The sequence below is a fragment of the Rhinopithecus bieti genome, unplaced genomic scaffold (assembly GCF_001698545.2).
Source record: "Rhinopithecus bieti isolate Rb0 unplaced genomic scaffold, ASM169854v2 scaffold_44212, whole genome shotgun sequence".
Taxonomy (NCBI): domain Eukaryota; kingdom Metazoa; phylum Chordata; class Mammalia; order Primates; family Cercopithecidae; genus Rhinopithecus; species Rhinopithecus bieti.
The window spans coordinates 1,491,591-1,503,202 of record NW_016819633.1 but is presented as its reverse complement, the minus strand read 5'-3'; the positions used below and the strand labels follow the sequence as shown (position 1 = coordinate 1,503,202).

At 36.0% G+C, this 11,612-nt stretch overlaps 1 long non-coding RNA gene across 1 annotated transcript in view; it reads left to right on the top strand.

Annotated features, from left to right (window-relative positions):
- Nucleotides 1-8,614: 8,614 nt before the first annotated feature.
- LOC108519864 (uncharacterized) overlaps nt 8,615-11,612 on the top strand; it is a 34,380-nt gene continuing 31,382 nt past the window's right edge. The window contains exon 1 of the long non-coding RNA XR_001882743.1: nt 8,615-8,860. This is a non-coding gene — a long non-coding RNA (uncharacterized LOC108519864). The remainder of the gene's footprint in view (nt 8,861-11,612) is intronic.

Sequence of the window (11,612 nt, the reverse complement as noted above, 5' to 3'; positions counted from 1 at the left end):
TTTTTGTCTTCTAGAAAGCCACTATGAAATGTGAGGGCAGAGAGATTATGACTCTCTTTAATAGTGAGATGTTGCCCTCAGAACTATATCACTGAGGGCAGCAGTGGTAAGCTGAGCAGACCAGTGCATAAAGCCAGGAGCCATGAATAGAGAAATGGAATATGCCTTCATAGCTAAATGTATGCAAGAATACATAAATTTGGCTGGAAACTGGACATGAAGTCAAATATTTTGGAGGAATGAGAGGACGTCCAAGAAAATAATATTTCCAGGGCTAAATCAGCTAATTACAGAGCAATCTATCACTGGCTGGACCATACATGTGCAGTAGTTAACAATAGTAAGAGAACATTCAGAAATGAACTTGTTCATACTCAAGACTGGAAGCATCAAAAGTGTGAGACAGAAGACATTCATTCACCAAGATTCAAGTTAATAGACAAAATAAATGACCAGCTAGAGATTCCTGCAATTTTTTTCCCCACTTGACTTAAAGCAGAGTCAGACTAAATTTTTTGTGACATAAAATTTAGACATTGGGAGAGAGGACCCTTTAAGAAAATAATTCATTATTACAAATATAGCATTACTACAGTCCTTCTCAAGGTCCAGAAAGGGGCACATGAAAATGAGTGGCTTATGCTTTATCAGTCTGACAGTAAATCCACCTCTGTTTCAAAAGTTATCAATGAGGAACATGTTTTGCTGTCTGAATGCTTTCTTTGGGCACCATCCCCATAATATCTTTCTATAACTTTCTGGGTTGAATTGGAAGCTGGCAAAAAACAACACTGCCAAACTTGAATTAGTAGATATGCAATGGAAAATTTAATATGGGAAGAAGGTTCTAGTTTTTCTCTTTAATTTATTTTGACATGCTAAATGACACTAGAAAAGGTAATTTTTACTATAAATACAGTACATTTAATTCAAAATGAATTTAACCAATAAAGAGATACAGCAAATCTTCACCAGAATCATGCCATTATATTTCTAGTTTTTTCAAAGGTCTGAGTGCCTGTGTATAATTGTGTTTGTGTGTGTTTAATCCAAAATATCCAAATTGTATTCACAAGATCGTCATTCTATCAGATGCCACCTTATGTTTATAGAAGATTTGGGTGGTTGACTTTTCTTCTCTTTCTATTATTTACATGTGTGTTAGTTGATTTTTGATGGCATTCTATAATCAAGCTCCATGTTAACATAATGGTTTTAACATAGAAATAATAGTTTTAGAATTTTGAATATTACATTGCTGTAGATGGAATAACTATATTAAGATGTGTATACTGAAAATCTTGACATAAGTTAACTCCCTCAAACTGGATTGCCAAACAAATGAAACTTTCCCTAAAGCCCAGGAAATCTCTAACCAGATAATTGGCCAACTCCTGGAATGAGATTCTAATCTATAATTCCTACCTCTCTTATTTATCATATCACATTTGGATGGAGCAAGAAGAGGAACTACCTTTTACATTTAAAAAATTGTTTTAATGTATGCAAACAATACTCCAGAAAGAGTAAAAGCTTTTTTGGATGACTGCCATAATGCCATTTTCTACATAATGTGTTTCAGAGATAATACTCAGTCTTTTTTTATTTGTATGGCAAGAAAAAAACAAGGCTAAGATTATCTTTTTACAGTATATGAATTCCATTTACTTTATTTTTTACAATTTCTTCTTAAAGTCCAAGTATCTCTGACAGCTATTATTTTTTATAAGCAGAATGGTGTGGCAAAGAGAACATGCATTACATGTAGAGACCCTTGGATTATTGTCTCAATTCTGCACTCAGGGCTTCTGCTTTCTTATTTTTAAAAGGGGGAGATTATTTCTATATAGCGTTGGGGATTCTTTCCAGCTTTAACATTCCATGATCGTTTGATAAATTTATCTAGTCACTGTTTTCTTAATGGTTTTGAAGCATTATCTTGGCAATCATTAGATTACATTGCTTTTCTTAACCCAGAATCATCACTGCTGAATTCAGCATCTTTTATTCAGCCCAGCTGATGATGTTCTTTAAGGGCAGGGGAGAACCCAAATATTCCATATTCTTTCTGCAGCCAAGCCAGTGAAACATTTCTGCTAGACCTTTTTCTGCTTGTCCAAAATCCTAGTTATTTTTGATGGCAATACAGAAATGAGTTAAAGTCAACTTTCAGTTAATCAACACTTTTTTTGTTTGTTTGTTTTTTAAACACATGCTATATGCCGGGAACACCTGTAGGCACTAGAGATACAGCAGTGAACAATACAGGCTTGATTTAAGGAAAGAGCAAAAAGGATATGTTCTCCAGGTAGAGAACGTATCACATGCAATTGCCCTGTGATGGCAGCAAGGAACATGAGTAAATGGTGTTATAGAAGGCAGATAGGGCTGAATTCCAGGAAGTAAAGAATCATCTGATAGGAGATGAGATTGGAGATATTTGTAGGGGTCTGAGTACACAAAATTATTTTGTATCAATTATGATGTTTCATCTTTAAGAACAAAGGAAAATCATGGAAAAGACCATAGTAACATGATTAGATTTACTTGTCGATCACTTTTCACTTGAGAAAGGAAAGAGGTGAGGCAAATTTGTCTAAAGTTAGATTATGTGGAGAATTAAACAGTGATGTTATTGGTTTATTGTTATTCTGGATTCTGCTCTGGACTGATAACCTAACTTTTTTTGAATGCTTTATTTCTAGAGTACTAGTCGAGGCAGTACCAGGGAGACAACAGAAAGTTATTCTCCATCATTTATGTAACTAAAATGAATTTAGACTTCTGAAGGGTAGTCGTAGGTCCCACAGAATTCCCAGGGTGTAGACTTGCAGCTTTACCACATAAGTGGCAACACAGCTGTATGTTCTCCAGGAGCAATTATTTCATGAGCCTGCCAGCTACTAGACAGTATGCCCAAGAGAGGGCACCCAAATTATTCTGTTTATTCTTCCTGGGTCCTTGCGATAGTTCCATATTTTCTCCCATTTTTTTCTTTCAATTAAATGCACACATCTTCTTTATTCCTGAGAAACTACATAATTTCCATAAGAGATTCACATTTCTGCTAAATGGCACCTCAGCATCATGTAGCCACCATTCAAAAAATGATTTCCCACAATATTGAACACCAGGAAGCCCATGTCCTTTCTAGCTTAGAATGCCCTATGTTCTTGTGTACTGTTAGGGAATCTTATGCAGTATTCCTGGCCCTCACCTACCTCTTATCCTCACACTGGGGTGATTTCAGTTGAGTCTAAGAAGGGAGGGCTGAATGGGACATAGCTTGATATTTATCCTTTTAGTCTTCTTAGTCCCAGTTTCCCAAGGCAACACCAACTGAAACTTTTAGTAGATAATGTTACAACATCATTTGCTGTCTGATAATATGTCACAAGACTAGGAGTTCTAGATCTGGCTAGTGGACAATATATATATATATATATGCTTGAGACACATCAGACACTCAATGAATATCCAAAAAAAAAAATATTCAACTTATTCTATGACTAAACCCATTTGTTGACTTGTCAAGATTGGCAATGCTGAACTTGATAGTAGAATAACAGACATAATAACAGGAAATAATATTGAAGAGGAGTGAGATGGGGCAGGCAGCAGGTAGTTTGTTGACTTCTGAATTCTACAAAGCTATATAGCCTGGTCAATGATAAGTTAATCCTCTGTGTTCCCCACAAGATCAGATATCTCCCCCTTTAGATGAAATTGTTCCCTAATTAAATAAAATCTGATAATGGAAAAGAACATTAAGCAATTACTTGAATAGTTTCAGAAGGATGCAGTGACTATTAACTGGTAAAACACATCGATGACAAAAACAAAAATAGAAAAAAAATATATAAGGATTTGATTACTGTGTGCAGAAATACATTTTTTTCTCTTCTAGAAAAATGGGATTAGAATACAAGGCAGAATATAAGTACAAATGGCAATGTCTTACTGATACTACTAGAAGTGTGCATGTTTATTTCTGTTATTCTTCCAAATATGGTTAAATGAATTTTACTGTTTGGTAGGTAGCCTAAACATTACATCCATCATCTTTTTCTTTCTCTGATTTTTTCCCCTCTTTGAAATTGTTATTAAAATGAGAATAGAATGGTTACTGCCTGTGATCATTAGCTTGCCGAGGCTGGCTTATAAAACAGATTGTTAATGCCATGAACACAGGCCTGGGAATTCTATCATCCAGTCCCTGATGTGGCATGTCAATTCTCAGGGAATGGCTTATCCTAAATAGTGTTTGCTGTTATTCATAAATATATAATGACAGTGATCCTTAAGCAAACTTTATCCAAATCACTCAATTCTGCACCAGTAATGACTGTACACCCAGTAAAAAGCAATAAGGGGCAGTTGCTCTACACTGTTTGTAATATTTGCCATTATTAAAATTCTGTGTGACTAACCCTTCATAGCTAAAAGGCTAGTCTCCAAAGTTTGGAGGGACTAATTCACTGCTGTGGATTTTTAAATTTCCAAGGTTAAATGAGAAGACACAAAGCAATGATATCAGGAAAATGGAATGAGCAATGAAAATAAAAATATTTTACAGGTTTGACGATCAGCATTATTTTATCTCGGAATTTATAGAGGTTATTATAAAAACTAAGAAAGGAATATATTAATATTTAGTTACCCTGTGGATGTAAACATGAATAAATAGAAAAACATGTCATTCTAGGATAAAGATCCAATAGTGTAATGATAGCATTTCTCTATAAACTTAGCACAATCTCAAATGAAATACCAAGATAATCCAAGTTTTATATGGAAAATAAAGCACGTAGAAAAGTCACGATAAAAACAATATAAAATTTAAAAAGGAAAAGTCGGCCAGGTATGGTGACCTGGGTTGGATACGGTAGCTCACCCGTGATCCCAGTATTTTGGGAGGCTGAGGCTGGCAGATTGCCTGAGTCCAGGAAGTTGAGACAAGCCTAGACAACATGATGAAACCCTGTTTGTACCATTAAAAAAAAAAAAAAAAAAAAAAAAAAAAAAAGACAGGTATGGTGGCACACTCCTGAAGTCCCCGCTACTCGGGAGGCTGACGTGGGAGAATTACCTGAGCCTGGGAGGTCGAGGCTGCAGTGAGCCGAGATCATGCCACTGCACTCCAGCCTGGGAAACCACAGTGCAGTGAGACCCTGTCTCAAAAAATGAAATAAAATAAAATGAAATACAGTGAAAGAAGGGAAACTGAGACTACTAAATATTAAAACATACTGAGCTACAATACTTTATACAGTTTATACTGGCTCAGGATTTCAGAATGACAATGAACAAGGAAAATAATATGGAGAGATAAATACTGAAGGGGATATAACATTTGATAATGGTGAATAAAAGGTAGATTTTTAAAAAATGTTGTTGCAACATCAGTCCAGTATTTTAAAAAATATGACTGGATCCCTTTCTTATATCATACATGAAGATAAGGTCCAAGTAGAAAAAAACAACAAATAAATATATAAACAGAAAATAAAAGAAAGAAAAGACTAATATGGATGAAAGAGAAATACATATTTTTTTCTAAAACACCTGAAGGGGAAAATTACAATCAAGAAGCCAAAAAAATTTTGATATATTTGCATAAAATTTAAAAACTCCGGCCACTTTCCAAGTTATCATAAACTAAGTAAAAAGAAAAATGATAGTTGTGAAAGCTATTTCTATCCCATATGATAGTCTAAGGATTAATATGTTCAATATTAAAATCATTTTATGAATCAAATTTTATTTTGTATATTTATTCTTGTGGAGGTGGGTGACAGAGTCTTATGCTGTCACCCAGGCTCACGTGCAGTGGTGCAATCTCAGCTCACTGCAGCCTCTGCATCCCAGGCTCAAGGGATTCTCATGCCTCAGCCTCCCGAGTAGCTAGGACTACAGGTGTGTGCCACCATGCCCGGCTAATTTTTGTATTTTTTGTAGAGATGGGGTTTTACCAGGTTGGCCAGGCTGGTCTTGAACTCCCGACCTCAGGTGATCCGCCCGCCTCAGCCTTACAAAATCCTGGGATTATAGGCATAAGCCACTGTGCCTGGCCATGGATAAAATGTTAAACTATTCAATAGAAAAAAATGAGAATAATAACATGGACAAACACTTTTTAGAAGAACAAAACATCAAAATAGTAAAAATGTAAAACTTTTATGTTACATAATGCTGAAGGGAAATATACTGAAACACTAGATACACTGTTGGTGGACATTTACATTGATGCACTTTGTACACTCTTTGGCAATATCCATAAAAATGTGTGCTCCGTATTTCCTTTGACCTAACTATTCTTTTTCTGATAACTCATCCCACAGAGATATTCACCAATTTTGCAAAATATGTGTATAAAGAGGTTCATTGCAACATTCTTTGTAATAGCAAAAAAAAAAATAATAAAATAAAACAAACCATACAATAAAACAAAACCTTGTAAACAACTTCTTCTGTAAAAAGAAACAGATTAAGTCACTATGCACTGATTAAAATAAATGAAGTATGCCTATTTATAATGTGTGCTTAATGTCCTGGTGACACTGTTGTGTAAAAAAAAAAAAATGAAATTATGTAACTTGGAACAGTTTGATCTCGTTTCTGCTTTTTTCTCTTAAAAATGTAAATTTTGTATGAGTTTATATAAGCAAGAAAAAGCTAAACAACACTTCCTTTAGCTCATACAACATTACTGATAAATAATGTTTGGTACCATTCAGTTGCCTCCAAGTTAGAACCTAAACTTTAAGGCCAACCAATAATTCCCATCCCTACTTACACAAATCTAACTTATTCGGCTTTAAGAATACACTGTTGTCTCTTAACTCATCGAAGTATTTTTCCTCGTTAATGTTTTCAGGGACAAATGAGAGCACAATACACATGATCACATTGGATGAAATATTTATATCGGAAAGCATATGAGTGTTATAGATCAATGGGTGTTATATAATGGAGAAGATGCCTAAACCACTGTCTATAAATAACTTCAGTTTTAAGTATGCAGGCAAGGGAGGAGAAAGTAGGATCTATCCTTTCCATCACTATATTAATCTTGCTGAGTCTTTCCATACAGTTCAGTTAATTCTTAAAAATCAAGAATGTTCAAATGTGGAAGATTCCAAGAATGGAATTATTTTCAAGTAACATATGCTTGCTTATATATTTCTTTAGTCAAGAAAGAAAATGGTATTGTTGAATTTGAAGGGATTATGGGTAAAGCTGTAGGGAAGTCAGTCCATCCGGCGATGCCTTAGGTCACTTCAAATGAGAAGAGTGGAACAAAGAGGATTTGACTCGTCCTCGACAGGATGTTGCTTATTATCATCTCTGCACTGTGTTTATGCCATTTTCCTATCTGATCTTCCCAGGCAGCATAAATTTGCCATAAATTTGTAGGTTCTATAATACACAGGTTCTGAAATTTGCCAATTTGCTGCCTACTGCTTTGGACGAATTACTTAACTCCCAAACTATAAAATATACCATAATCCTCTCATCTATAAAATGTACCATAAAGCCTATGTCCTAGGGTTGTTGAAAGGATTAAATGATAAGAGTGCAAAGTGCTTAGCATGGTACCTCACACATAGTAAACACTTGGAAGATGCTGTTTTATATTCTTACTTTCTAATCATCAATTTGAAAATTGCCATCTAATGTCAAGATCGTCTGATGTCTTTTTCTTTTATTTCTACACCTAGCACCTATACAAATTAATCTTGAAACATGACAATTCTACATCCCTTTGTGCTCTCAGGTATCTGTTGATCCTGCCAGTCTCCCATAACATGGTAAACAATTACAGGGTACAGGCTATGTACCTCTTCTCTTTTTTATACTCCCTCTAAACAGTATCTAGTACATGCACACACAACAAATGGCCAATGAATGGTGTTGCCTTAGCTCTCTGACAGCTAGAGAGATGCAGCACTCCCAGGTTGTAATATTTACTGCCCGTATCTTACAACTGAGTAACTAGTTAACCAACCATCCAAAGAAGAAAACAACACGCTGATTAGAACTTATGGTAACAGTTCCTGTGGGTCGATTTCAGAATTCACCTTCTCACTCGTGTGTTTAGCTGCTTCTGTAGGAGAGACACAGTGGCTATATGTCGTAATTCCCCTTCCGTATATGGGCTGCTGTACAAATAGATGCAATCAATGAGGAAGAAGCTGCTTACTTTCTCAAGCTTGGTAAATATCATACCAGAAGATGAGTCATCTTTGCTGGGAGATATACAAAATAACAATTATAGAGTGTTTTCAGGATATGAATATAATATTTACGTAGGACATTTCACCCAAGTATAACCACTTGCACATGTATATTGTACCACTAATACTAAAATGTTCATTTAGTATTTAATAATTAGCAGTAAGGTTATTGTAGTAATATTTCCCTATAAGGATCCTTCTCATATTTCTAGGGAAAAATGAATAAAGTATGTGTCTAATTAAAAATTCTTATCGCCTCACATATCAGACACCAGTTTGATTTCTCCTTTTAACTGCAGTGAGGTCACACTCCTGCATTTGTGACATAGCAGCGGGTTGTCATGGAGATGATAGCTTTATCAGCAACTCTGCTTTGCCGTGCCTTCACAGCAAGGTTACCAAGAAGCAGATGGGCTGTGAAGGAGACAAACCCTTCTGTCTAAACACAAATAGCATTGATAATTAATTAGCTGAGGCAGCAGGAGAAATTATGAAAATGTGTGAAAGGTAAAATAATTTCTATTTATTACAGATTTGATAGTTTTATTCCTCTTGCCAGAGAAAGATCACATCTCTCTCCACCTTGGAAAAGTTGTATGATATACTGACTATGGCACTAACTGGTGAGTATGCTGGTGTTCACTTTCTGGATTTTGATTTCTTGGTTAAGAAAGCAAAGTAGGTATAGTAAGTATTTTGAGCAGCTTTGAGTGAGATCCCAGCAGTCCTATTATTCTTGCATTCATTGTGATCCAGTTTCTGAAGCTGTAAGCTAAACTGCAGGTGTCATTCAGCTGATGGGATTTAGAAGGGGTGGAGATGCCTTCCAGTGTCCCTGAAATCACATCATGGTTCTATCTGGCATTGAAGAATTTTCAAGCACAGGATAATAGAGTTTTAGTTATAGAAATGACTTTGCAGGCTGTCCTTGTCCAGGGTCTCTGAACAACTAGGTTCTTGAGATGTTTTGAACAATCAGCTCATATTCATTCAAGATAAAACTGAAAGTTTAACATGATTTAGTTAAAATGTGATTTTTTTAAAAAAGAAATTACTTTAAGTTCTGGAATACACATGCAGAATGTGCAGGTTTGTTATATAGGTATACATGTGCCATGGTGGTTTGATGCACCCATCAACTCATCATCTACATTAGGCATTCCTTCTCATGCTATCCCTCCCATAGCCCCCTCACTCCGCAACAGGCCCCAGTATGTGATGTTCCCCTCACTGTCTCCTGTGTTCTCATTGTTCAACTCCCATGTGTAAGTGAGAACATACAGAGTTTGGTTTTCTGTTCCTGTGTTAGTTTACTGAGAATGATGGTTTCCAGCTTCATCCATGACTCTGCAAAGGACATGAACTCATTCTTTTCATGGCTGCATAGTACTACATGGTATAAATGTGCCACATTTTCTTAATCGAGTCTATCATTGATGGGCATTTGGGTTGGTTTCAAGTCTTTGCTATTGTGAACAGTGCTGCAATAAACATACGTGTGCACGTGTCTTCATAGAATTATTTATAATTTTTGGGATATATACCCGGTAATGGGATTGCTGGGTCAAATGGTATTTCTGGTTCTAGATCCTTGAGGAATTACCACTCTCTTCCACAATGGTTGAACTAATTTACACTCCCACCAACAGTGTAAAAGCATTCCTCTTTCTCCACCTCCTCTCCAGCATCTGTTGTTTCCTGACTCTTAATGATTGCCATTCTAACTGGCGTTCACTGTAGTTTTGATTTGCATTTCTCAAATGACTAGTGATGATGAGCTTTTTTTCATATGTTTGTTGGCTGCTTAAATGTCTTCTTTTGAGAAGTGTCTGTTCATATCCTTAGCCCACTTTTGATGTTTTTTTCTTTTCTTGTAAATTTGTTGAAGTTTCTTGTAGATTCTGAATATTAGCCCTTTGTCAGATGGATAGATTGCAAAACTTTTCTCCCATTCTGTAGGCTGCCTGTTCAGTCTGATGATAATTGATTTTGCTGTGCAGAAGTGCTTTAGTTTAATTAGATACCATGTGTCTATTTTGGCTTTTGTTGTCATTGCTTTTGCTGTGTTAGTCATGAAGTCTTTGTCCATGCCTATGTCCTGAATGGTATTGCCTAGGTTTACTTCTAGGGTTTTCATGGTTTTAGGTCTTACTGTTAAGTCTTTAATCCATCTTGAGTTAATTTTTGTATAAGTTGTAAGAAAGAGGTTCAGTTTCAGTTTTCTGCATATGACTAGCCAGTTTCCGCAGCATCATTTACTGAATTGGAGATCCTTTCCCCTTTGCTTGTTTGTGTCAGGTTTGTCAAAGATCAGATGATTGTAGATGTGTGGTGTTATTTCTGAGGCCTCTGTTCTGTTCCATTGGTCTATATATCTGTTTTGCTACCAGTACCATGCTGTTTTGGTTAATGTAGACTTGTAGTATTGTTTGAAGTCATGTAGTGTGATGCCTCCAGCTTTGTTCTTTTGACTTAGGACTGTCTTGGCTTTACAGGCTCTTTTTAGGTTCCACAGGAAATTTAAAGTAGATTGTTCTAATTCTGTGAAGAAAGTCAATGGTAGCTTGATGAGGACAGCACTGAATCTATAAATAACTTTGGGAACTATGGCCATCACGATATTAATTCTTCCTATCCATGAGCATGAAATGTTTTTCCACTTGTTTCTGTCCTCTCTTATTTCCTTGAGCAGTGGTTTGTAGTTCTCCTTGAAAAGGTCCTTCACATCCCTTGTAAGCTGGATTCCTAGGTATTTTATTCTCTTTGTAGCAATTGTGAATGGGAGTTCACTCATGATTTGGCTCTCTGTTTGTCTGTTATTGGTGTATAGGGATGCTTGTGATTTTTGCATATTGATTTTGTATCCTGAGACTTTGCTGTAGTTGCTTATCAGCTTAAGAGATTTTGGGCTGGGACAATGGGGTTTCCTAAGTATACAATCGTATCATCTGCAAACAGAGACAATTTGACTTCCTCTCTTCCTATTTGAATACCCTATATTTCTTTCTCTTGCCTGATTGCCCTGGCCAGAACTTCCAATACTATGTTGAATAGAAGTGGTGAGAGAGGGCATCCTTGTCTTGTGCCAGTTTGCAAAGGGAATGCTTCCAGCTTTTGCCCATTCAGTATGATATCAGCTGTGGGTTTGTCATAAATAAGTCTTATTATTTTGAGATACATTCCATCAATACCTAGTTTATTGAGAATTTTTAGCATGAAGGGGTGTTGAATTTCATCGGAGGCCTTTTCTGCATTTACTGAGATAATCATGTGGTTTTTGTCATTGTTTCTGTTTATGTGGTAGATTATGTTTATTGATTTGCATATGTTGAACCAGCCTTGCATCCAAGGGAAGAAGCCAAGTTGATTATGGTG